Genomic DNA, 26,536 nt, shown 5'->3' on the forward strand with positions numbered 1-26,536 from the left:
ACCTCCTGCTCTTGTTCCTCTCACTGCCCCAACTCCCTTTGCACACTGAGCTTCCAGTCATCCTTAGTCACTGGCAGGATGTCAGTATTTCCTTAGGAGCTTTACCAGCAATTTCATACTGTCTTAAAAGTGGGTATATCTATTTATGGAAAACTTAAAATATTCTCAGGATTTGACAAAGGGAAGTTTGTAATTTAATTTATGTGTGTTAGCTTCAGGCTGAACAAACAATAAAGTACTTTAACCTTGCATGTGCTTGCTTGGTACTAATAGCCTTTCTTGAACAAATGTTTAATGTGTGAACCAAGGTCACTTTAAACCTGTGGAAGTATCTGTGCAGATTAAATTTATTTAAGGTTTGTCTTTGAAATTATGCATTCAGTTTTCCAAATTTTTTTTATTGGAGCAGCTTGATGGGTGGGTAGAGTATAGTAATCATGGTTTGAATGGCTGTAGTTTACAGTGATGTTCTTGCTATTTTTGGCGGGAGGCAGATTTCTGTAAGAGTGGCTTAAAAGCACAACATTGCTCATGTTCACATTTTGAAGGCTTTTTGCATTTTTCATATTCTTTTTATATCATCTCCTATCTTGCAAAACCAAATGCTTTTGCCCTTTTCCAGAGTACGTAGAAAAACTATTTTTAAAAGTTCTTTTCCATCTGTTAGTTTCACTTATTAACAGAGAAGAAAGACAGTGAAGGAGGTGGAAAGGGATACAGCAGTGAAAGCTGGTATTTAATTCAGCTCAACAAACAAGCACATTTTTAATTATCTTTACGTAGCTATTTCATTCAAAATTCTCTTAAAGAAAATCTTTCTTCTGTTTTGAAGGGCCTAAAATTGTCTAAACACGTCAGTGCAGTCTTCTCGACTTACATTAGCGTTTGTTAAAATAAGAGGTGAGACTGCCCTACTGGTGATTCTTCCTCCCCCTCTCCCTCTCTGTGAAGAACATGGAAACAAAACTGTCCCTAAATCTTCAGGATTTTCCTTCTTAAAAAAAGTGCTTTTAGACAACATTTTGCAACAATTTAAATTGAATTAATAGCAAACATACTGAATGTTCCTCTATATGTATTTCCTGGCAGAATTTCAGAGGGCTATTTAGAACCAGCAGGGAAGTAAGGCACTAAACCTTTCCAGTTAGAATTGGCTCACATTGATTTCTCCACCTCTTAAGCCAACATATGTGCTCACATAAGGAGGAAGCAGTATTTGCATTTTCACTAGTTCTCTGCAGTGATGGACTTCATTAAGTGACTCAAATTTCAGTGAGTTGTGGAACACTCAGCCACTTCAGCCTTGTTTTAAATTTGAGTTGATGATGGAAGAAGGAATTGCGTGCTTGCTGCTGTATGCTTGTTTTCTCTGTGCCCCATTGACAGTTTTTCTTATCATTAATGCTGGTCTGCTGATTTTGCCTCCCCAGGGGCAGAAACAGTCTTCTTGACTATCTGGTTACCACTGTTTCCTGATATATTTGTGAGTCAATATGTTTGCTTATTTTTAGAGAAGTGGAAGGAAACAGGGGAGGCCAAGGAAGTTGACAGGACATGGGAGGAAAATGGTTTGCAGTGAGAGCTTCACCTTTCCTGTGGTAGGTGGCAGTGGGTCAGCCTTTCCCCCCTCTCTCCTGCAGGGTGCAATGGCAGGAATTGGATTGCTTGTTTTTGAACTGCTCTAGACAAGGAGTGTTATTTGGAGGTATGATGACAACTGTGTGTGGAGATGGGGTAGGATGGTGTTGGGTTAAACAGCCTTGGGTCTAGCCAGGCCTTTTGTCTCTGATTACTGAAAGCTTGTGTGTGTATCTCAGAGCATATCTGTATGTGTTGCTACTCAAGTAGCATATATGAATTCCAATCCTTAAATTAAGGCAAGAAAATAATTACGCAATTTGTAATTATTGTTGCTAAATGCTAGGATTTGGGAAATTCCATTCTGTTTCTAGAATAGCCTAAAAATCATAGTGTCTTATTGCTCTTGGGAACCTTGATAAGGAGATGACAAGTGTTGTTGGGTATGCAGTTGGACATGTTTTCTTTTTTTTCTCCCTAATGATTTGAATTTAGTCAAAATATTTCTGAGAAACACAAAGTTTAAAATTACATGGCTCTCTCCAAACTGGTAAAGAAACATTTACATGCGCTGCTTTAATTATGTTTCCTGCCTGACCTCAATTTTGAATAGCACAGCTGGGAGGCAACTGGAAAGAGGGCAAGTGAGAGGAAGATGATTGTGTCAGAGAAGTTTATGAGGACTTTGTCTTGGAAACTCCTTTGTAAAATTCTCCACTTTAATAGTAGCAGTTGAAAACTTTTCTCTTGTTTGAGATCCCACATCCTTGATCCTTCCTATGGTAATAGAGAACAGATTCATAGCTCAGGGAAATTGTTTGCTACGCAAGGGCTTCTTCCATGTTTAACTCTGTGCCCCCAGATATTCTCACTCAAGGTGGTTTCCATTCTGGTACCAGGCTAAGCCCTACCCTAACAGAACTCTCTTCAGGCTCTGCCAGAAAAGTCTGTTTCGTTGTGGCACAAAGTCATGGCACTACCAGCTTTCTTATTATCCCTTGATCTTTATCTAATGTACTTTGGATGCCTTTGTATGTATTCTGAATTACTGTCTTCAACTCAGTCCTTAATGATAGGCCAAAGGAGTGTATTTTGCCACACTGGAAAGATAATTTTATGAAATGATGAAGTCAAATGTCTTCATGCCAACCCCATGCCCATCATCCCAGTTTTGTTTTGCACCTTTTCTTTCTCATGTGTTTTTGAAAACGAAGTGTAAAGAAAGGACCAGCAGAGATGAGGTTCATGGAGTAGCAATATGGAGATTGGGGAGAAGGATCCATCCAGGTGAGGTCACAGTTTTGCAATATGGATTATGGAAGCAGAGTTCATCTATGCTTGGGACTGTGTGCTCTCACGAACTTCAGGCTAGTGTGATGATTCACAAAACCTGGATGTGTGGTCATCCCCTTCATTTACAATATAGTGCAGCATTTTTTGCATAGAACATCATTTTAACAGGGTGAGCAAGCTGAGTGAGAAACTAGTGTTCAGTGAAGATGAAGGTTGTGAAACACCTGCTCTCCTCTCCCAGCCCTCTGTTGATGCCATTTGATCCATTCTGCCTGGCCTAAGACTCCTGTTAAAAAACTCTGTTTAGAAAGCATTTACATCACACAGCTTCCTTTTGTCATTATGTATACTTGAAGTAAAAATCTATGTAACAGCAACTGTGGAAGGTGGAATGGGCAAACCTAGTCATTTGAAGTCATGTGGAAAATCTTCCACCAAGTTTGTGTGACTCAGATTCTGAATTTGAATCTACAATCTGAATGTACACTAGACTCTCATGTGTTAAGTAAAACAAGGCATCTCTGAAAGATCTTACTGGACTTCTTACTCTTGGTTTGCCTTTGGTCATTTACAAGTTGAAGGTATAACTTGAGGATCATGAAATGCAGTTAATTTCAAGCCATGTAATTCAGTTTAAATTTAAACTTAACCACATTTAAATAGATGGGCTGCCAATTTATTTTCTAATGCAGAGGTACCAGCCTTCTGCTACTTATTGTCTGTATTAAAGTCTTCCCAACACTCGTGCTTGTCAGATTGCACGTGACTGGCATGGTGCAACATTGCATGGTTACAGCCTCTCTTCTCACTTGTGGCTCTGAAAAGTATCCGCACTTTCAGTAACTTGGAATTTGGGCTTCTCTAGGATTAATCATCATAGATAAAATTTAGGCCTGCACATGATTTGCTTTCTCTACTAGTTAGTGTGGGATGGCAGTTCCTTGTGAAGGAAAGTTTACAGGCTACATATGGATGGTGGAGGCAGTTCCTGAGGATAGACCAGGGGGATATTGTGCACCCACAGCTGTCTTCCCGGGTACAAAGCCTTTGGGAAGTCCAAAGGAATTGATACTACAGCAGCAATTGGGAGTTGGTACTACAGCAGCAGAAAAGGCTGTTGAAACCTTCTGGCCTGGTTTTTCTGGGTAGTTAGGAATTGTGGATTCTCCTCAGCTCCAATCTGGTCTGGTCACCTGGTGACACTATGGAGGGCTCTGCAGCTGTTACCAGCATTTCTGCATGAATTGGGGTGGGGTGTCTCCCCAAAAATGTATTAAAAATTACAAGTGTCCAGTGTGTATTGGTGCTCACCCTCGTGGAGCTCCACGGTCATTGGGGAGGAGATGTGAAGCAAAACACTACCATAGATCATAGAATCTTGCTATAGGGGAAGGGATGGTTCATCATGCAGAAAAACTGTTTTCTTAAGAGCTAAGAGGCTTAGATTCCAAGTACTTTTTTATCGTTGTTTCAGGTCTACATCCTCCCTTAAATTTAATATCTTACTCTGTGAGACAAATAGGAGGGCACTTTCAGAACAAAGGTTATTTGCTAAATGAAGAAATATGCTATTTCGATTTCTTAGTATAGAAAGAAATATTTCTTCTGCTTAATATTCTCTCAACAACACCTGCTTATTGCACTTTGGCAGTTTCTGTTCCTTCTAACTGGTTTTTGGATTAAAAAAATACATGTTCAGATATATTAAAAATCAGAATGAAAAAATTCTTGTGCTTGCTAGCTTAATATTTGAGTTTGCTGGAAGAGGGAAAATTTTCGTTGCTGTCTCTGTGTTATACAAGGTATGCTTGCAGTATTTTCTATTAGACATGAAGCTATGGTAAGCTTTTAAGATAATTTTGAGTGGCTAGTAATCTTATCTAAAAATGTGAAGGTTCAGGTGTACCCTTTTGGGATGAGTGTTCTGAATATTGTTTTTTCTCCCTGCATACTAAAATAAGGATGCCTTCTTTGGACTTAGCTTATGACATATTAGGTGTGTGGGGTTTTTTGGTTGTTGTTCTGTTTGTTTGTTTGTTTGTTTTGCAATTGAACATTTTAAAGCAGGCTTGGACTAAACAATTCCTGATTTTATATAGACTGAAAGCCTCTGAATTTGATCACCCCCCACTTTCTCCCCCCTTTTGTCTGCATTAGCAGTAATGACTTTACTTTGTGCCTTGTGACAAAGATAGTCTTTTTAATACTTTATTCTGTTTCCCTGTATTTCCTCCCATTGCCTTTAGGCTTGTATAGTTTTCCTTTGTCCCGTACTACTTTCTCAGATTATTGTCTTTACTTGTCTATTCCTATACTATTTTATACTAGAGTAGCAACTTCTAATACTTCTCTTTTCGTTAATTCTAAATTAAATACATTGTGTTATATAGTAACACTTGTCACTTATTATGGTTTTTTTTTTATATATATGTAAATATGTATAAATGCAAAGAAAGACACTTCAAGGAGTCTTCTGTTTGTTTGGATTGTGAGGGACAGCCCTTGCACAGGTGTGCTTATTCACAGTTTATGACTTGACCTTTCTGAATTTAAAGGCTTCTCAGGTTTAAATATGTGTAGGTGTTTAATGAGTGTTAATCCTGTACAAATGAAAGATGAAGAAATGTGTATGAGCCCTTAATTCAAATTTCAGCTTAGTAAAGCTTTGTACAGGCCCTTGAGAAATTTGTTACTCCCTATTATGCCTGATGTGAGTACAACAGATTTTAAATAGCTTGCTTTGTTTGCTCTTCCATGACCTGCTCACTGCAATATGGAAAGCAGATAGCTGTCCAAGTCTGATTTGGAGTTAATCATATCTATCTTAATTTCATCCTGAGTCACAAAGATAGGACTCTTTGTTTAGCAGTCATGTGAACTCAGTTGTCTAACTTGAAAAGGTAGTCTGTCATGTCTTTTATCTTTTACCAGTGAGTTAAGGATGATGTTTTTCAAGGTGTGCTTCTAGTTCCTCTTTGCTTTTCTCAGTTGAGGACTAGCTTTCCTTCCCTAATTAAAGCTTATTTAATTGAGAATCATGGAGGCTTCTTCAGTAAACAAGGCAGCCATTGTTGTTAAGCTTTTTTTTTTTTTCCTCCAACAATAAACTCTCTCTTAATTGTTTTTGTAATTTTTAAAAAATGATTTCTACTGGATGGAGTCCTTTGACAAGGCTCTCTTTGCCAGTATGTTGCAAAGAAACAGTCTAACCTTTGAGAACCTGGTTATGAACAGAAGTTGTTGGGAAGGTTTTTAAGGGGATGTGAGGTAGTCTTCCAATAAACTTTTAATTGACAATTAATATTCTTAGAGATCATAAACTGGCTGAAATGCACCTTCATTTTTCTGCATGGCTTGTCAGAGCTAAATGCAAATGATGAATGTTGATTATTCAACCACAGAAACAGATAAAGTGGTAGGTAGGTTTCCAGGTGCAGTTGCTGTTATCAGGCTCATATAAGTGTTTGTGAGGTGTTATTGTGTGGCCACAGTGGTGTCTTTTGGCTTCATTCATTCCACAATGAATACTGAACTGCTGCCATCCTTGCTGGGTGAGGAGGCACTAGAAGTTGGGCTGAACAGGTGACACAGGTAAGCTTGAGGCTGTGGTAGGAAGCCCTGTAAGGCTGTAAGGAATCTTAAGGTTTTTTTTTTCTCTATTTTCCATTCTAATATAGTCTTCAGGCCCTTCACACAGCAAACTTCACCACTGGGATCATATCTGCAGTGCCTGCATTTTGCTTCAGGGCTTTTTCTAGAGAGGTGGACAGCAAACATCCCTTACCTCCAGGCTGTGCTGTTCCTTGGGCCCAAAAGAGGAATTGCAGGTGGGGGCCTGAGGGACAGGGTTTGAGAAACTGGTGCTGTGGGCAGCTGTGCAGCACTGCAAATCCTCATTATCCTCTACCTCCAGAACCACACTACTACTGTGGTATTGATGTATAATCACCCATAGTGTGGGAAACAGTGCTAATGTTTATTGGCTTTGTCTTTACTCTGCTTGTTCATGCCAATTCTCATCTATAATACAGCTTGCATAAAGACATATCAATGCATAATGAATGCTAAACATCTGTATGGAGTACTGCTGAGCACTTTTTTTGTGAAACTGTTTGGAATGCTGGCTGACTATTTAAATCCCCACAAAGGAATTTTATGATCTCGCTGTTTTATAAAACTTGCCCTAAGTATTTAAAGACAATTTTGGGCTTTCAAAAACAGTTTTATCAGATGTTAGTGCAGCTCTTGAGTTTGAATTGTGCTTTTCCAGTAGGCATGTGTTTAAAAGAGAAAAGTAACACAAAATTATTATATCCTAAACTGTATGTGATAAAATATACCTCTACTATGTCAGTATTTTTTCCTATTGATGCTCACTTGAATTTCAATGCCATCCATGAAAGATCTTTTCTTTTCCTTTTTTTTTTCTTTATTCAAATTAGCCATGAGGCTTACAGATCATTATTTAATGGGTAGTGTATTAATGGACTTCCCACTCTAATTACTAAAATGACTGCATCACAAATGCACTAGTCAATCAATGACTGAATGTGTGTGTTGGATCTTGAACTTTTTTTCACTGAATTGCCTCAGATATCCTGAGAGTTTTTCTTCTGAATTTTAGTCACACCTCAATAATGTTTAGAGAGACAAGTTGTAAACATTTTGTCATTGAACTCAATGCTCTTCTTAACTTGTTATCATCAACTGTTCTCTTTGATGATAATTGGAGATGGTGATTTTGTTGAATGAGTAGAACCTTGTTTGGTTCTGCCTCATAGGGCTTAAAGCTCTATTGGTGATGGTAAAGTGTGATCTAGAAATACATGGATGTATGTGTATCAATACTCATCTGTCAATTAGATACCTATAAAGGCACTCACATATCGGGTTATGTATACTTAAGGCTCTGACCTTTATTGTTCTAATGCTGCTTTAATGTAAAATTCTTACTTTAAACTTGAGATATGCAACTCAGCAGTAATTCTAGATTTATATCAAGGTTCAAGCTGCAGAATTGTTGAAGCTATTTTATTGAAACCAGTCAAAAGATGCATGCTATGAGCAGTAGCAATAAGACATGATCAGGGCGGGGGTTTTTTGTGCGGTTTACCTCTTAAATACTTGGGATATATTCCAGAGACCAGGCTAAAAACCCTTTTCTAGGAATTGGAAACAAGAAAAAGGAATTTCATTGAAGAAATTGAAATTCAGTAAGAGGATTAGTACTGTGGCTTGTAAACAAGAATGACAAAATAAAAGCATGTTAGTTAAGCAACCTGTGCCATTTGACTCTGAGAACCAAAGCTGGTTTTTTTTCCAGATGCATCCTAAGGTATGGGCAGTGGGAGGTGGTTGCTTGCACTCTGCCTGCTGTGAGCCTATTTGGCTCATTTATCTTCTAGGTCAGGTGTCTGCCTGGAAAACCCCAGAGTACTGAGCTGGATCAAAGAAAAAAAATAATCTGTTTTAAGTTGAAATCATTCAGTGGTAATAAACTTGCTGTTGAAAATACAGAGCTGGTAAAGCCTAGTTTTTACCTGGATCCTAACTGCTGAGCCAGTGGCCACATGGACAGCTAAAGAGGTTTTCTGTAAAAGGCTCCCCATTAAGTTGCTGAACACTTTTTTTTTATTTTTTTTTTTTTTATTTTTTTTTTTTTTTTTTTTTTTGTCATTGCTAAGAATGTTATAAATCGTTGCTAAGAGTTACCAAAAAAAACTTCAACAATTCCAGGTCAAATAGACTTGAAAGAAGATCGCTGGCTATCATACAAGGATTGACAATAGTGCAGTAAGGCAGTATAATCCTTGCTTTCAAAAGGCATCCATTTTCTTCCCCTCTCATGTGGATTGCTCTGGAAGTGCTGAATAGCTTCTTAATGAGTCACAGGTTGTAACCCAGTCCGTGCCATGAGTGTAACCCTCTTCCCTGCTTTGGTCAGTTTATCACAGAGCTGACACAACACGACTCTTTCAACATAGCTTCCAGTCAATTATTTTGAGGCCTTGGAGTCAGCCAGTATCAAGAGCTGCTGATAAGACTGCAGGTTTTGCAAAAATGTTAATGGAAGATAGGGAATGCATTTTTATCCCTCCAGGCAACCTGTCTCCTTGAACCACTGCTGTCCCCTGCTAAGAAAAGAAATTGGCCTTCATAGTATAGCAGCTCTTTGTTACTGAAGTCATATTTCTATATTTCACTTGTCAGATGAGCCTTTGAATTCAGAAGTAAGCATTCTGCTGTTTCACAAGCAGGCTTCAAAGAGTGTGGTTTTAGAAATGAGACTTTTCCAATGTTTGCATTTTCTAAATGAATCATTGAGTTTATTCTCTAAAATGAAAATAAGTTCTACTGTGGCCCAGCCATAGATAGACTAAATGCATCTATCAACAACTTCTGAATTTGGTGGGTTTTTTTCCTGAGGGAGACATTAAGGTAGATGTGTCGCTGTTTTGTTTGGGGTTTTTTTTGTGCGTTCCAAACTTTTATTTTTATCATGGCAATATCTACCAATAGCACTGAAGACAGCATTTCCTATCTCTTAATATTACTGAGAAGATGCATCTCTATATCCCTAAATAAATGTGATAACCACTTTCAGTGACTTTGGCTAGTTAAAAAAAGCATGTTATGTTACAGACTAAAGAGATGATGCATATAGCTACACACCCCAAATAAGTGTGAAAGGAACATGTCAGTGTTGTAGCAATCAGTTATTGGTTCCCTGGCTTCTTGTAGTTTCAAAATCCACAGTTGTGTATATGAACCCAGCAGACCTGCACTGAGGAGTTGAAACTGTTGTACAATCCATATTATATTTTGAAAAATCTGTAGGAGAAAATACCTAGTAAGTCAAATTTTTGCACTTTATGTGAATGCTGTTTTTCAGTTAAATTATATGGAACATGGATACAAATTTGAAAAAGATCTCTGTATGTATAAAGCAAGCAGGTTTATTCAATCTGAATGTTATGTAAAGAGATAAACTTTTGATGTGAATACAGAGAATGATGCCAGGACGAAGCAGAGTTTGATAGAGCTGTAGTACAAACCTGTTGTGATTGCAGGTTGGACATTTTTTTTGTGAGCCTCTTTGCATGTCTGGTGTAATTGTGCTGTAGTTTTGCTTCTGCTCAAATTTTATGTTTGTGATACTGGCAATGCTGTTGCGTGATCATTTTACTATGAACTTCTCCAGCTGCTTTTGTGAGTAGTTTCATATACCACCAGCAATACAGTAAATATTAATCATGCAAAGCTAAAATGTAGAGACTTGCCTTGCTAAAGTGATTATTGTTTCGGAATGTTTGAGGGCTACCTTTCATAATCTTTTCCATGGGTTGATATGAATCTTTCTCATCTGATTCCTTCACTTATATGAAATAAGTCTGGTTTATGTAGAAATGGAAGTGGTATGGAAGGGTTTCAGCCTAGTGGAAGGCAAGGAGAGGTTTATTTGCATAACTATGAAGACATAGGTGTAGTGGACCTTGATTATAGCCTAATGCACTAATTAAATATTTGAAGTGTGCTTTGATTTTCTGCATTCTTTTTTTTCCCTCTGTATCCTTCAAGTGATGTCATGGCCATAAAAAAACTTCAGCTTTCTGAAATTTGATTACTGCTGTAAAAGTAGTCTTTACTTTGAAACAGTCCTGCTGTGAGATGTGTAGTGACAGTAACTTGAGCAACAGACTGTGAACTGTGCAGATGCCACTCACCTGTTTCTTAGATGCTGCAGTTCTAGGGATGTTATTTAAGAAACATTACAAAAAGTTTAAAAAGGTAGTTTTTAAAAACCATATGGAAGTCCAAAAATTGTATGCTATAGAATTTTCTGTTGTCAACAGGGCATTATTAATCTGTTAATTGAATATTTCAGTGTAAAGGGCTGTCAATCATATCCTGCATTATCTCCCTCCTGCTCCACATCCCCACAGATTAATTCTTATTTTCACACATAAAAGTAACATTTACTTTTTAAAAAATGAAATATATTTTTTCAGGTTTTCAGGTATTGTTTTATTTCTCTATGCTTCATGTGTTTTATGGTAACTTTTCCAATGATCTTTTACAGGTTCATTAATTTTGTCATTGTTGGTTATTAGTATCTTTTGTCTCTTTATATTCATGACATGAATATAGCAGGACTGGATTTGGGAATATCTGGCTGGTGCCAATAGAAGCAGCAGTTTGAATATCACTGTTTAATTTCCTCTTAAAATGGATCATGTTTCCATTGGGGCTCTATAAACTGGAAATATTCTAACCAGTTTTAAAACTGGTTGGAACACTTGTGTAAATCATAGTCTCTTCTTCAAACAATGCTGGTTTGTCTGACCTGTTTTCTCTTGAAATAGCTCAATAAAATGACCCCAGACTGCAGTGTTAATATCCTGCTTATTGCTCTTCAAACACATTGGGAATCTCTTGTTCCACTTAAACTGTTCCGATACAATTCTAGATTCAAAATCACTTTGCCTTTATTTCTTCTTGTTTCAGTACAATATGTTGTCAAGTTCGCCTTCTAAAAGGTCAAGAGGATTTGTAGGTGTGAGCACAAATTTGAGAGTGCTAATTAGGGAAACCAGTGTAGAATGTACCTATTTGAGGCTTTTATCTGCTACTAAATTGAGTTTGAGTTGTCTTGATTTGCGTATAAATTTAGGTCAGACCTGGAAAATTGTTCTGACCAAAGATTTGTTCATAAATCTGGTATTTAGCTGATAACACAGTACTCTGTATTAGGAGGTCAGGGTTCACTTCACTGTTATTATTGCTAATGTAAATCTGGCCATTTCTGTGTTATGTTGGCTTTTTGCTCCTGTGAGACTCATTTTCTTTTGAAGTGGCAAACTACATCAGAATGCTTTATGACTCTGAGAAAAATGTTTTAAGGTTTTTTTTTCCCTGCTTATATGGGGGAAAACTTACCATTAGGTCTTCATGGCAAGGAAGCATCACAACTTTTTGTTTGAGGCTTCTTCTCTGTGGGTAACCAATCCCAAAAAGCCACCACAAACCAAAACATTTTTGGCTGGGCAGTGATATAAAACTATTGTTGTTTACTGGCTTTACAATTTTATCTTAAGTTGTCTTGTTTTGATAGGAGTATTTAACATGTTGAATCCCAACTGAACTTGTTTTTCAGCTTTAATTCCTAGTTTAAGCTGTTACGGCCATTTTCCAGAGGTGATGACAGCTCTCTGCTGTGTTTTTTTCCACACAGATGACTAATACTGGGTATGCCCATGGAGTGTTTTAAATCAGATATGGCTGAGCATGCTCCAAGCCTGAGGAACATCATGTCAGCTCTTATCCAGGGGGCTGTGCTAACCCAATGCAAAGCTCAGGCCGGGCTAATATGAATTTTTTTTTTTTTCCAGTCTGGGCTTTTTAGTTCAGGTTGGCCACTATGTTAACACAGTTACAAAGCTTTACCATGGCTCAGAGTGCTGGCAGGCCAAACTTGCTTCTGCTGTAGAACTGGGGCAGAGCAAGCCCCTGTCTGCCCAGTGTGGATGTGCAGTGTGGATGTGTGTCACTGTATTTAGTGAGCCTGACAAATCACTGCTTGCCATAACCTGATGTTCTGTGGTTGCACCAGATGGCAAATCTTGGAGAAGCACCTGCAGGGAGGCCTTAGGGCTGTGGGCACATGGCTGAAGTGACAGTGGCACTTTCATCCCTTTAATAGATAGTTAGTGAGGAGCCCACCTACTTTTGGAGAAGCGTGGATTCATTTTGTGTGTGTTTCTTAAGAAGCTGTAACTGCAGCCCTTGATAATGGGAACACAGTTTTTCTTGTTAAAAAAGGGAATCTTTTTGTTTGTGCTTGTTAAGAGAGATTTCACTGCTCTTCCTGGATTTGGCTTTGTCTCTTCAATAAAAAAGACTGGATTTCAGTAATTGGCGGGATATGCACGAGAGTAGACGGATTTCAGGTGGTGGTGACAAATCTTTTCTTGCATACGCATTTTCATTAATAAAGGACGTAATTATACTTGGTGTTCTTTACTCCATTAGCCAAGTTCCTAGCCATAGAAATCAAAATGGCTAAGCTTTTCAGACTGTCTCATTCCCTAGTCATTGACTGCCAGAGACAAAACGTAATAAGCCATAGCTACAGTTCTTGTACTGAACACTTATTTTTTACAATTAGAATGTTAATTTTTTTTCTGTCAGATTTTTAGAACATCCCCTCCTCTCCTGCAAGCAACATCACAAAATCCTCACTCTACTAAAACTCTAAAGCTGTTACACTTTACTTTTCCAGTCATAAAGTCAGTACATGATGTTGCCAAAAGACAGAACTTGATTTTCATCACAGGACAAAGCACAAATATATATCCTGGAGAGAAGGGATAAACATGAGCCAACACTTCTGTAATTCACAAGAAATCTTAAATACATGGTATAGATAAGATCTCATTTTTTGTTCGTGCATGAGAACTCTTTCTTGCACATTACTATTTTTTAGCATTAAGTCAATGTATCTTCATTTCTAGGCTGAATCTATACTGACCTTTTAATCAAGAGGTAATACTGCTGGTGATGTCCTCTAAGATGAAAAACTGCTGTTCTGTGTGCCAACATTTTGCTTGTAGGACAGAACACACCATTGATATTCTCTAATTTTTTATCTTTTTGCATTTTGGTTGCTGCTATTTAAGATGAATTATAGAAATAAAGTTACAGTTCTTAGTATATGCTATCAAAGCAATTTGGTCCCCTGTCAGCTCATGCATTATGGAGGAAAAATTGTAGAGCCTTGATAGAAAGTAATTCTTACTCGCTGTAGCATAGTTCCTTTCCCTTCCAAATTTTTGCTTTCCTCTCTCTGCTTAGTAAGCAAGAAGGAAGTGCTAAATGTAGAGTAAATTGAGTTGGAGTCATTTAATGACCAGTTGCTTTCACTTACTAACCAGGAGAGTGGGTGCTCAATTAAATGCTTCTTTCAAATCTCCTGTATGTAGTGGAAGTTTCATCTCTCTGTCTTTCAGGAAAGTCATGTACTTGTGACACAATAATGAAGCATCCTAAGCATCTAGAATATACAAATAATTTTTTGTATAGTTTGATGAAAGTTTCAACAACAAAAAAATTGGTCTTGCTTTCTTTTCTGTCAATTTAAAGCTCTCTGCTGCTCTTTTCTCAGTAGCAAGTTGTGAAGCTATGAGTGACTGATACATAGCCAAAAGCGTGGTAGTGACCATCATCTCTGTAAGTTTCATGTTCTGATACTCCAGAAAAAAGCTAATTGGGAACAGCAGTGGCTCAGCAAGGAGCTGTTGCAGTAGTTTGTCATCAAACCTCAAGATGTGTCATAGTCTTTGAGATGAACTGAAACAAAACTAATTATTTAGGAATTGTTAATCCACCCTGTCTTTAGAGAGTCCTCAGAAAGCAGATACTACCTACTAATCTCTCAAGAGATAATTTGAAAACAAGTGAATCTGTTAGAATAACTTTGGATTTTTTTAAGCATGATGTTATATTGTTGAAGAAATAGGTACAGGTAGTTCTTAATAAAAGCCGAAACTGTTCTAGTTTTTACATGACTCAGTTCTAACAAAAATAAAACGGAGTGCAAATAATTAGAATAGAGTATTTCAGATAGGGTTGGTGAAAATCTCCAAGTCTTTTACAATGAAGCTATATTGAGTAATGTTCTATTGAACCAAAGCAGTAGCTGCCTCTGATCATCAGCCCTCTGTCAGTGCAAGGGGAGTGAAACTCTGAGCAAAAGTGTCTTATTGACAGTGCCCCTGGGTAAATTCCATTCTATTAAGAATGTTAGTTGTAAGTATATTTTTGTTCATTCTAATATTACATATTTGATTAAAAATAGAAATGCAGAAATTTTACCACTATTTGATCCCTGCTTATATTAGGAGGATATATAAAGCTTTTTTTTTTTCTGCAGAACAGTACCTGAAGTCTTCCTTTTATAAATGAGTAGAGCTAAACTTGACTAAAGCTACTTTTTACTTTTGTAATTAGTATCTTTAAGCACTTACTGACTTAAGACTTGCTCATTAATTGGGAGTTTGACATTTATTGTGATAATTTGTCATGAAGTAGTTAACAACAGTGATTCTAACTAGAAATATTTTAATTAATTTTTTTTTCAAGTATTCATTCTATTTGATTTGTATTGATGACTTATAAAAAGAATTCAATATCAAGTCTTTTTTTCTTGGGAAAAATCAAGTATAACATCTAATGTTTATCCACTGTTATCCTTCTTTTTCACATTATAATTTTTTTTTCATTTCACCTTATCAATTTAAATTAAGATGCTGCTGATAAAGAGGAGCGTCTCTCCTCCTACCCATTCCCTGCTATTTTTGACAGCCTGAGTTGAAGAAGGCTGCTGCATTAAAAGCATTACCATGTGTGTAAATAGCCCCTGTATGAATAACTTCTCAACTCGAATATCTGTGTTAAAAAGTTCTTGTAGTTTTGGCATCAATCTGCACTTACGTGTTCCTACTATATTTAATCCTGAGTAACAGCTAAGGCTTACTTCACATTGATTATACATATTTCAGGCACAGCTGACGAGAGGACTCTTCGGCAGGGTTATGTCCTAGGGCAGAACTGTGTCACTCCAGTGCTGCTCCTCATCTTCTTTCTCTTCTTGAACTGACACTTTCTTCTTCTTGAATTCTTTACATCAGCAGCAATGTTCACTGCCCCCACACATAGGACAGCTAGTATATTTGTATATCCAGTATATTCAAAACTGTGACTACTTTTTGTCAGCTAGTTGCTTGCAGATTAAAGCACCGGTGTTTGCATCTTGTAAGAGCATTTAATTTTCATGATTTTCCTCTTCAGAGGAAAGAAAGATGAATCTGAAGCAATTAGTCTAGCATATGAATTGGTAGCAGGAGGTTTAAAGGTGACCTGAAAATGTTGATTGAATAAACTTAATTCATTTATGACTGTATAATTTAAAACTCATTCAAATTAGATCCTCCTCTGCTTACTTTCTGAAATTAGAGTTGCGAATTTCTGTTTTGCAAGACCTAAAAGCAGCAAAGAATGAAATTACTGTATCCAAGAATGAAGATGTCCACTTGTTCCTGACAGCAAAAAAAGACAACCCTCTTCAGAGTACCATTCATATAAAAACTTTCTGGCCTAAGGAAAAAAGTCTTTAGTTATTTTCATCTTCTGCCATCTGAACTGCTTCTAATTGTCTTTCACTATTTCTAGACAAGTATGATTGGTTTTGGTGGTGTAGAGTTCATATATTCTTCTATATTTTCTCTCCATAATGTACAGATTAAAGGATGATGGGGTGAGCTGAGGAGATGGCCTTGCTTCATCTGTATGGTGAAAGTTCCTTTTCTTAAAACCCACTGTATCCTGATGGTGCTGTTCCTACTCTGGGAAAGGAGATTTGAGGATTAGATGTGAGCCTGTCTTTTCACGGTTTTTTATTTGCTATTTGATTACAAAAGATTCTCTTTTCTGTTGTTTTTAGAAGTATTAATTGCAAAACTATCATGTGATAAGTAGTCACTTGTCTTAAATAATATCTGAGAACCCTTATCTTGCCCAACATTATGTGCCCAAAATATGAGAATAGATTTGGACCTGCATGCCTTTTTGTAACTGAATGCTGAAGGAAGGAAAATTTTTTCTGACAGTCAGTCTCCTTCATGTTGGGTTGCCTGCTATCTAACAAATTAATTTATTTCTAGTACTGTAGCTCTTTGATATTTTCTAATTCTCTAATTTGTGGATTGAATGTAGTAGTATTGAGTGGATTGAAGTAGATGGATTAGAAAGGAGATAGCAAAATATTTCTGGTAATCAACTTTCAAATTTCATTACTGCTGCTGTTGATGTGTGTGTAAAAATCAAACCACAGCAGTTTTTGGAAATTAAATTTCTTGCATTAGCCCATGACTGCTCTGGGTGGAAGCCTGTGCTCTGTGGGTTTGTTGCTCACCATATCTGCCTGCAGCTGAGCTCCACTCAGAGCTGTAGTGCAGCTGGGTCCCAGGCTGCCTGCGTGTACCGAGGGCTTCTCTGGCCAGCACACAGGTGCTTTGGAAGCATCCTGAAGTAGTGAGGCTGAGTAAAACCTCATTTCTGTGTGGTTTCTTATCCTTTTCTAATGAGTGGTCACTGACAAACCGTGATGTGACAAAGCTGGCAGTAAGGAAAAAACGTGATGTTTGATACCAATACAGATCTGGGTACAATAAGTCAGATGAGCTTTCAGTCTTTGTGACTGTTTTAGCAAATGAGTATTCAAAGTGAGCAAATGGCAGAGTAGTGTGACTCAGCAGTGGCAGCTGGGGTAGGGATACCATCTGTAGTCTGAAATGACACTCCGAGTAGTGTGGAGTTGCACGGCAGCTACGTGTAAGGTAGGTGGGCCCACACTGATGCAGGATATTCAGGCTGTGGAGTAGCAGCACTGAAGAGCAGATGTCCAGAGAGTAAGGGATCCCTGGGTAGATCCAATATTGCTGCTGTGTAGACTATTACTGTGATTTTTTGGCTTAGAGGGAGGGTGCCACATCCAATTTTATCAGGTGGCCGTAGTAAGTCAGAGACCTACTGAGAGCGTTGCTGAAAGAAAACAGATGTGGATTGTTTTGTTAGAGCTCTTTTTTGGAATTGCTCTGCTACTGACTTGCAGAAGCATTACTAGAGATGGAAAATATGCCAATTGCAGTAATAGCATGCTGTAACTACCAGTTTGCAATTCCTGTTTCTCTCAGGATTAAAAAAAGTATTAATGATAGTTATCCAGATAGAAATTGTTAGTGTATATGAATTGAAGGGTAACACAAATCAGAAAATGTGGACCACTAGTCCTCATACCTACCCACTCTTATGGTCTGTTCTGTTGAGCTGTTCTTGCAGAGACTGAAAACAGTTGCTGGTGTTTTGGAGTAGGAAGAGATCACTTAGGGATTATTCTGGATGGGTTTGTTAGTGGACTGTCTCAGTGTACCTTCTAAATGGCATCAGTCATCAGCATTTTCTGCTATAGGTCTGCCAAATTTAGGACCTCAGAACATAGCCAGTGATAAAAATTACCTCTACCACGTTGACTAGTCTATGAGATGGATTAACAGAGAATCTTGCATCAAATTCTGAGTGGTGATTTAGTTTTACAAAATGTAAGTCATCTTTATATAACTCATCTGCATATCCCTAAAAATTCTTTGTTATTTCAAGGGAGAGTGTTAAGAGAATGGAGCTAGGCTCTTCTCAGTTGTATTGCTCTCAGCTGAGCAATGCAACCAATGTCAGAAACTGATTCACAGGAAATTCCACCTGAAAATGAGGATGAACTTCTTCATTGTGTAGGTGACCATGCACTGGAACAGATTGCCCAAAGAGGCTGTGGATTCTCCTTCACTGGAGATATGCAAGAACCGTCTGGACAGCATTCTGAGTAATGTGCTCTAGGATGACCCTGCCTGAGCAGGGAGATTGGACCAGATGATCCCTTCCAATCTGACCCATTCTGTGATTTATCCTGATTTGACAGTAATTGTTTCTGTCACCAGAAAGTGATAGTTCGCTTTAGTGAGAGGGCTATGGACAAGGAAGATGTTGAGCTAATGGGATCAAAATGGTCTTGATATGCCTCAACTTTCCCCTAACCCCTGCAGCATATCTCCCTTCCTGGATCACAAATATAAAAGCTGTCTCTAAGAGCTTGCAGCTGTAATGATGTGTTGGTGTCCACCAAGTTAACTCTAGCTGGTACTAATTTCGGCTGGACAACGAGGAGTGTTTTCCATATAACTGGTCTGTATAAAGGTCAAGACAAAAGCATAATGGTCTGTGGGTTGCTAGTCACTACAGAGAAGGTGCTGACAGTGTCTCTTCCTTTTCTTTGGATAGTAAAGGATGTGCTGGCAAAGTCAGTCATTTTCAATTCTCCTTGCTCTGTAGGTGGTGTGAGATGCAAGCAGTGCAAGACTGAAGAATAATGCTATTGGCCTCCGTCTGGCTCTCAGCTTTGAGCTGCACTTGCACTTCATTCTCAACTTCAGAGATGGTATCAGGGCAGCTATAACTAAAACATCTTTTAAAAATGAAAAGTTGCATTTTGTTAGTTACACCACTTGTACCTTTGCCAGGTTGACCATTCTGACTCTTAAACAGATGTTGTTGGCAACTTAGATGAGCAGTATGGTAAGATTACCCCTTCCCTGCATTGGATACCTATGGGCAATGAAAAGGAGGAAACACTGCCAACCAAAGGGTTTGCTTATCTTAAGCCTCCATGTTTTCTCATCTCCCTCTAAACACATCTGCATTATTTCTTATTCTAGCAATGCACTCTTGTAATCTTCTTTTTCTTTTGTGATTAATTAACCCCTCATTCCCTTTCCCCTCTAACCCTCTGTGTTGCTTTAACTGTCTAAACCAGAGGAAAGAAATCCAACGGCAGCAACAGAGGAATGGGTTTCTGCCAGTTGCTGCCATGAGTTTTGTTCAGTTGAATTGGCTGGCTTTTCTGTAAGTGGGCATAAACAGTGAAAGGTAACAGAAATAAAGTTTGTTCTTTGAAAATGGAGAGAGAGGAAGTGAAAGTGGAATGCAGCCAAAGTGATGGGCTTTAAAAAGAGTCTTTTCAGCACTGCTGTGAATAGATAAGTGTGGGAGAAGACTCATTTGTCAAGGGCAGAGAAGAGATGCCAAAGTGATCGGGTTAAGGGGACATGAAGCTGGAAGAGAGCGTGTCTCAGAGAAGCTGTTAAGTTATCCTTCAAAAACTGAGTATAGCAGCAGTGAAGGACACATGAAAAGGCTTGAAAGAATATGTCAATGTTGAATGATGGTACCTGTAATACTTGAGAAAAGAAGTGCTGACCTGAGATCAAGTGTGGAGTGAAAAAGGGTGGTTGTAACTTGTGCTGCACTTTTCTAAGATTGCCAGAAAGCCAGGCTGAGGTTCAGTTTAGATAGGAGGAGATCAGATCAGATCAGGGGTATGATGGAGTCAACCCCACAGAACAAGGAGTTTGCAAATGCATTTCTAGATGAGGATACCCAGAGATGAGATGCATGCATAAAGACCTGGAGTGTGTCTTTGTTTCTTCAAAGTGTATGCAAGGAGGGGACAGAATCTCACGGTGCTTCTGGGTGACATGGATATGTATCTAAACTTAAAACAGCCATTCTCAATTTTCAGTACCTGTCGCTACTTTTTTCTTAACAAATTGTGGTATGAACAAAACATACCTGTTTTTCTACTGTCTCATGCTGATTGTGATATGGCAAAAAATGAGGGAGAAAACTTTTGGTCACACTTTGAGGCTGTTTTATTACAAATTACTTATATTCCTCTGGTACTAAAGTGTTTAATTTCAAAATCAGCAAAATTTTTATTATGATTATTGCTTCATTCATTTCATCCAAATTATGTTGGCTATTAAGTATTGTTTTTTATATTGCATTAGAAATTTTTATGCCTTTTTTTTGTTTTGGTTTCTGTGAATTTTTTTCTTCTGAATGTATTGCTCTGCATTATGTTCTGCATTTTAATGTTTAAATGATATCTTGGTAGTGCAGAGCTAATGTTGAGCTTTCTTTAAGTTATAATAGAGAAAAACTAGGAAACAGAGAAGAATACTGCTTTTGTGAAGAGGTTAGTGTTTTTATTTTAATTTTTAATTTTTTAATTATTTTTTTAATGTTGACAAGTGATTCAAGCATTAGAACATACATTGTCCACTGAAACAGTTCACATTTTTTCTTCTGGCTTAAAAAAAACCAACCCCCCCCCCCCCCCCTCCCCCCCCCCCCCCCCAATGTGAAGCTCTTAAAATATTTTCTCTTTCTATGAGGTTTTATTTCTCAGATGAGATATAGTAGGATTTTTAAAAATTGTACTTTTTAGCAGCTTATCCTGCTGCAGTCTTTCTTTCCTTTCCCTAGAAAATTGCATGCTGTTTTAGGTAATGGCATACCAAAAATGAATACTTTGTCACATATATTTTTGTACCATAGGATAACTGAAAAGATATTGTGAAAACATGGGCATGTAATACTTGTTCTAGTTGAATATGTAAATGCCTTATCTAATTTGAAAAAAGAGAAGTTAGTCCAATAGTGAAGTGTGAGATTTCTTTTCCTTTTTTTCCTTTCAAATCTTCTCTAAGCATTTATTATTTCTAATATAACTCTTAGGAGATGGAAAAATAGAACCAAACAAGAATTTTGGATGTGCCTTATAATTTTGTAAAGAAATGTTCAGTATTCTTTTCTGAATTTTCTCCATTTTAACTCTTGAATTACCTTTCAGCTATTATTTAGCATCAAGCTGATGTTTTCCTGAAAATATTTAATTCAGCTTTAAAATCTAATGACTGATTTATGCTCTGACTAGTCCTGACAGTATCTGTCAGTGTCTACCAGGATAGTTTTCAACCGTAGTTTTTCTTGCACTTCTGTGTAATATGTAAATGAAGGGATATGTTTTCACTTGTGTGCTGAAGTGGTAAGATTGTCAGAATAGTGGTTCTCTGTTCTTGCTGTGCTTTGGGCAGTGTGCCTTCAGGACACAGACAGATGATTGGCTCCAAAAGCTACGACTTCACTGCACTTCTAAAGTAGGTTTTATCTAACCTTTAGGCTTACACTATTTTAAAAAGCCAACCCAGTGAGAATGCTTCTCCATTTAAGAAGTGGAGAGATTAAATACAACTTGTATCTGTTTGAAAAATACTGTAAGATGGTTAAGTGTTCTTGTAATAGTTAGTTTTATTGAAACTCAAGTGCAGAATTGCAGATAAAAACACAAGTTTAAAGTCCTTGAGGTCAATTCCCTGGAAAGCCATAAAATAAGTTGCCTTTATTTGTTAAATTGTAGTATCTCAACTATTCTGATGGTAAATATTTCTACCCTAAAATAGTGATTTCTTGCTCGAAGTTTATGTGCCTATTGCAATTTCTCTGTGGAGAGTTTGTTTTTTTTTCTTTTTAATTGCACAAGTAAAGCTAATTTTGATGGCAATATCAGTAAGTTTTGTCCAAATAGTGTGATGATTTGTGCTGTTTGTTTATCAGAGATCTTGCTGAGGACCAAATCTGATGAGAGAAGAGGCACATTATTTGCTTACATGCACAATTTGTATTTTAAATCTATTCAACAACAAGTAGTGACTTGGCTACAAGATATAAAGGAAGAAAGTGAGTTGTTAGCATCACTTATGTTTCTCTGAGTGTGTTAAAGAGCTTTGCTGTCAAATTACTCTCTCTCAGTGTAATATACCTAAAATATTTTCCTCACAATTAGGAAGTATTTTGATAAATCTTACTTTGCTGAAGAGTGAAGTAATAACTAATACAAAGAGTAATGTGTGAAATGAATCATCCATTTGACATTATTTTGATTCTGTAGGGCATCTGTAAAGGAAGACTCAGATTTGTAAGTCTAAAGAAAAAAGTTAGATAAAGGACAAATCTCTATTTCTTTGTGTTTGCTGTTCTCAGCTTGTTTATTACAGAAAGTTTGCATATTATTCTGTTCTTTATCTTAGATTTTCTGAGATACTTTAGTCCATCTTTAAGCATAGCATTGCAGAAGGCAATGCTATACTTGTCTTTGTGATTGAATAAAAGGTATTAAAGCCAGGAACAAAGTGCAGAGCTTTAATTTGATACCATGGAAAGTATGAAGCATTGTTGAGAAAACTTCAAGACATCATTTTAGTAGGAGACTATGCAAGGAGAACACAGGAAAGGATTGAGTTCTCCCTTTAACTTGGATTCTGGCAAGGTGATGGAACAGCTCATATTTGAAGCCATTTCCAGATCTGTGAAGGACATCAGCAAATATTGTCTGCTTAGACATCAGTGAGGTCGTTGATGCTGTCTTCCAAGCAGGGAGAGTCACACTGAACACCAGGAAACACTTACAAACACTCACACGTTTGTTGTTGCTGTTTGTTTATTTTGTTTGATGTTGTTTGTTTTGTTGTTTTTTCTTTTAACTGTTTGGGTTACTGCACACCGGCACAAGTTGCTCAGGAGAATTGCGGAATCTCCATAGGCAACTATGTCTAGATGGCTCTGCTTGACCAGAGGGGTTGGACCAGATGGCCTGCAATAGTCCCTTCCACACGCAACTGTTCTCTGATTTTGTAGATTGGAGCCATTATATCTTCAATTTTTTAGTTGTTGGTCTATCTATCAGATCTTTTACTAAATTTGGAAGCTTGGCTGTTTCCCATGGCTATAGAGACCTTCACTACTTTCCAAATACATTTACACTGGTCTTTTTTCTAACTTTCCTTTCGTCTTGCTGGATTGCATTAAAATATATGCCTCATGTTAAAGTACTTTTCTTTCTACACTTTCACTTTTCTTACTGCAAAATAAGAAACTAGAGCAGTATCTCCACTTCTGATACAAAAGGTTTGGCTCTCAGTTTGGCAGTGCCTTTGTGTGTGAAGGTATATTTTTAAACTCAATATTACTCATTGCCCCTCCTATTCAGGTGCCCAAGTTTTGTGATTCACTGCTAGCTTAATTCTTTATGTACCTTGATGTTGTTTCTCAAAAGATCTCTTCTGAGAGGGTCTTGTCATCCTCTTGAGACTCTGGATTTATACGATGACCGAACTCTTCAATCATCTCTTTACCTTCTTGGACTTATCTCCTTCTGAGACTTCAGAAATGACCTTTTGTAACAGCTTCTGTCATTTTCAACATCAGAGCTCTTCCATTTCCTGCATTTAATTTGATCTTCCTTTTTGCATGACCATTTAATATTTTATACACAGTCCTATGCTCACCTCCCCTTAGGAAGTCCTCAGCTTTCATGTTGTCCACGTTCATTTTGAGCTCTGTACCCCGTCTATTCCTTGAGCTCCTTTTAAACTTCAGTCTGTATAACTCATGTACTCTTCTTTCATTTCCTCATTTGTCTGGCTTCTGAACTGATGCTGTGGTAATTTGTGTTTGTTGTTCTTAAACAGAAAGGAATATGTATTATTTTTTCTGCTGAATAGTTGCTCCTATTGTCTAGCTGGAAGCTTTTGCTTTTGTCTATTTTATGAAGTCTTAATAACTAATAGCAAAAGAGATGGGTTCTAGAACAAACTTTAAATAACTTGTATTGTCCTCCGTCACACTGTTTTATGGCTAAACTGTCAAAGATGTAATAGGGTGGGATGAGATGCTAAAAAGCAGTGCCATGGAAGGGGACCTGGGGGTCCTGGTTGGCAGAAGGTTGAAGATGAGTCAGCAGTGGCCTGGCAGCAGGAGGGCCAGCCCTGTCCTGGGGAGCATCAGGCACAGCATGGCCAGCCAGGCAAGGGAGCGGATTGTCCTGTTCTGCACTGCACTGGGGCAGCCGCACCTCGAGTGCTGGGGGCAGTTTTGGATGCCACAATATAAAAAAGAGATGAAATTATTAGAGTGTCCAAAGGAGGACAACAAAGATGGTAAAGGGCCTTGAAGGGGAACCATATGGGGAGTGGCTGAGCTTGCTTGGTCTCTTCAGCCTGGAGAAGGAGAGACTGAGGGGAGACCTCAGTGGTCTTCAGTAGCCTCATGAGGAGAAGATGAGGGGCAGGCACTGATCTCTTCTCTGTGGTGACAGTGATAAGACCCAAGGAAATGGCCTGGAGCTGTGTCAGGGGAGGTTTAGGTTGGATATCAGGAAAAGGTGCTTCACCCAGAGGAAGATTGGGCACAGGAACGGGCTCCCCAGGGAAGTGGTCACAGCACCAAGCCTGACAGAATTCAGGAAGTGTTTGGACAATGCTCTCAGGCATGTGATGTAATTCTTGGGGATGGTGCTGTGCAGGGCCAGGGGTTGGGCTCAATGATCCTGATGGGTTCCTTCCAACTCAGCTTACTCAGTGATGGAGTTGTTAGGCATGCTTTTGTGGTTGAGGTGGTGACATGATTAGTAGAGATAGAGATAGAAGTTCAGCTGTGAAGTTACTTCTTCCAAGTCCTTGTTTCAGCTTTTTTTTTTTTCCTTAGAGAGTAAGTTACAGAATAACCTAGCACTCACTGTAGAAAATTATGTGATTTTATATACTGTTTGTAGGGCTGTCTTCACTTAACACTCCTCTTGAGTTTAATCTTGTTCTTATCCTTTGCCTTTTAACAGCATATTGTGAGACTGTTTAGGAGAAATGCCAGAGACTGTGGTATCTACATTAGATTTTCCATAGATAAGCACTAGCGGTCTCTTGGTACAGGTGTTTTTAGAAGCAGCATTGTAAGACCACATATCCATTAAAAAAATCAAAGTGAATACTTTATTTTTGGAAGGTCAATTGTGTTCTTGAGGTCACAGAACTTGTTTGCTGGTGTTTTACTATTGATGAAGTTATGAAAATATTTATTAATTTCAAGAACATGATTCCACCCCTCAATACCTCAATTTTTTATATTCGGATGGTATAGCTTCTTGTCACCAGTGCACTTGGTCAGAAATTTTCCCAGTGTTCTGCAGGAGTAGTGAAGCTTGCAGCCCATAAGCTGAAATATGAAATAGCTTTGTCGTTCTGTCAAGGTTTTAACTTATATATTGATGAAAACCTATACATCACGAAACTGTTAATTCTTCTCATGGTTTCAGAAATATCTCGTGAACTGAAATGGAAATTGTCTTGGCAACTTGAATTATATAAAGTGATCTGCATATGTAGGGTTGTTTGCTCTCTACTGCCTTTCCCATGTCAAGGAAGGATGGAAAAGACATTAAGCTATTGTGACTTTTCACAGCTACCTGTTGTTACCTCTCCAGTAAAGAACAGAACTCGTTTTCTCTGGAAAACAAGAGGAAATTTAAAGGCACTTTTATTTAGATTATGTTTTGCTTCATTTGGAAATTGAAAGACAAAGTAATAGAGACTGTTCTTTTCTCTCCTTCGTCTCTTTCCTTTTTCCATCCTGTTCACCTCTGGTAAAGCATGGAAAAGATTCCTTTTGGCAGTGAATGGGAAGCTTTTTGAAATTGGAGACGTACAAGTCTTTTCCAGGCTGGGTATAGAGAGTGGGAGAGGCTAATTTAATAGAAGAAATCTAATAAATGGCATGGTCAGGTAGACCACAACTACTTGTGAATGTTCATGCTCCTCCAATATTTGAGATTAGGATAAATGCTGGCATTAATAGTGATATCTTACTCTGAAGAGTACAGGAAAGGATATTCACCAGAGGCTTCATGCATTCTCCATAACTTGTACCTAATAATTATCCTATCTTTCCATTCTAAAATAAGCAATTATTAAATTAGCTATTTATGAATAAGGATTATGGAAGACAGAAAACAAAAAGGAATATGCATGGATCAGAGCTGTTTAGCATTTTGCCCCCTATTCTTCTCCTCAGTTGTGACACTACTTAATGACTTTTGGAGGGTGGGATTTGTTTTTATTTCAAAGTGATTTATACCAAGTACTGATATAGGAGAGGTTTGTCTACTTCCTTTTTAGAAAAATTATATTTGTAAAGATCTTTAGATTATTTGACTGTTATAACAACACGAAGAAAAGCCCTACAACAAAAATATAATAATGTTAATTTAGGAATAATTTACCGTATCTCCTATTTTGCTGTTGGTGTTTATGTTCTTGAGACTTGGACTTCCCTGCTGAATTTGCTAAGCTAAGAGGGTGATTAAAACTTCCTGATATTAAGAACAAGT

General features: G+C 37.8%; 1 protein-coding gene across 6 annotated transcripts in view; it reads left to right on the forward strand.

The window, feature by feature from the left end:
- PTPRK (protein tyrosine phosphatase receptor type K) overlaps positions 1 to 26,536 on the forward strand; it is a gene marked incomplete at its 5' end in the record, with an annotated part of 380,851 nt that overhangs the window by 49,348 nt on the left and 304,967 nt on the right. The gene's annotated exons all lie outside the window — the stretch shown is intronic.

This window comes from Zosterops lateralis, assembly GCF_965231275.1.
Source record: "Zosterops lateralis genome assembly, chromosome: 3".
In the NCBI taxonomy this organism is placed as follows: domain Eukaryota; kingdom Metazoa; phylum Chordata; class Aves; order Passeriformes; family Zosteropidae; genus Zosterops; species Zosterops lateralis.